Here is a 1,615-nt window from a genome sequence, read left to right as displayed (position 1 = left end):
GATTAACTAATCTCTGCTGGGTTTGTGGGGCGCAGGCGGTTGCCACGGCAACAGGTTGATTAAATGACATTAAAAAGTTAGAGGTCGATCACCTTGTTTTACCTTTCTTTACCATTGCTGGGATGCATCACAGCCGCTGTAATTTATGAACGTTCAATAAACGACAAACTTGGACTAACTACCTCGTTCATCTGCGACTATATTTCATTAAGTAAACAAATGGCTTCTACCGCAATAATTATGTGAAATTAAATTAATATTTTTAAAAGTTTTGTGCGCTCTGGCATCTTGCTTTTACTCTGAGAGGCTTTTCCTGCATCAAACATGCTATTTATTTAGTGGAAATATTGATGCGATAAAACTATCTCCAAACTAACATTTCAACTTTTAAAGCTCCACTGTTGAAAATGAGAAGCTGACATTCATCTTTTCAAGACTTTTCAAGGTAGAGATAAATTATTACTGCACACAGGCAGTTTCTAAAATAGGGAGTATTTCGGTTGATAGGAAGGCACCTGTGGAAAAGTAATTTAAGGTCTGGGAAACACACAGTTAACTGTTTCACATGAAGACACAGGCAGATGGGGCCTCCAGGTCAGTTTATACACACAGAATGAAGAGAACACTTTAAATTGAACATTAGACTGAATATGAACTAAAGTAATAACAAAATGATAATACCAAAAAATCTCTAACAATGGTGGCTAGCACATTACTGCTAGTTCTGAGTGGCTGTTTCTGACTGAGTAATTATGCAGAACAGGGAGGAGATCGATTATTTTTTTAGAGATTATCTGTCTCATGTTAGGACAGCGAATGTTTTTATACGTATGTAAAATGTATTTTTTTAGGTTAGATGCTGCAGCTTTAAGTAGAGGTTCGGTGTGAGAGTCACTACCAGGTGGAGCAGAAGCGGCGCTGCGTCTGTCAAATATTACTACCTGTAGCGTAGCAGCGGTTCAACAGCGATATCAGAACCACATCGCAGCTCCAAGACTTAAATAACTTTGCGGGTTATCTGTTTAGCTTTCTGACCGTCATGCTAATCCGGTTCAGTATTTGTAGCTGTGCGCTGCTTTACCTGCTATCTGATCCTCCATATGTCTTTTTTACTGCAGTGAGCCTCGATGTAGCCAAACTCCATCAAGTATGGCATTGTTTTTATGTCGTATTAGCTTCGTTGTGTTGATGTATTTTGACATGCTTCAATTTTCCGCCGCAACACGCAAACTTCCCCATTCACTCAGTGCGTTATAGTTCAACATCGCTTAGGATTTGTTGCTGTGCGTTTGCGCAGTGTGAAGGAAAGAGGAGACCAGCTGCAAAGGCAGGCTGAGAAATGAGATGCAGGTGATCGGCATCGGCAACAAGAGCCAATTATGGCCGATCACCGATCATGTACTTTTTCACGAAAATCGGCCGATTATGATCGGTGACCGATCGATCGGCACACCTCTATGTATATATATATATAGACATATAGATATATAAACACCAGAGCAATAGAGGCTCAGATCTACCACACCAGACAAGACCCAAGGTAAAGGTTGTGCAAGGAGGCCCCTGAGACAGTCCAGCACATAACAGCAGGGTGCAAGATGCTGGCAGGGAAAGC

This window comes from Poecilia reticulata, linkage group LG17 (assembly GCF_000633615.1).
Source record: "Poecilia reticulata strain Guanapo linkage group LG17, Guppy_female_1.0+MT, whole genome shotgun sequence".
In the NCBI taxonomy this organism is placed as follows: domain Eukaryota; kingdom Metazoa; phylum Chordata; class Actinopteri; order Cyprinodontiformes; family Poeciliidae; genus Poecilia; species Poecilia reticulata.
Note: the sequence above shows the minus strand (reverse complement) of the source record.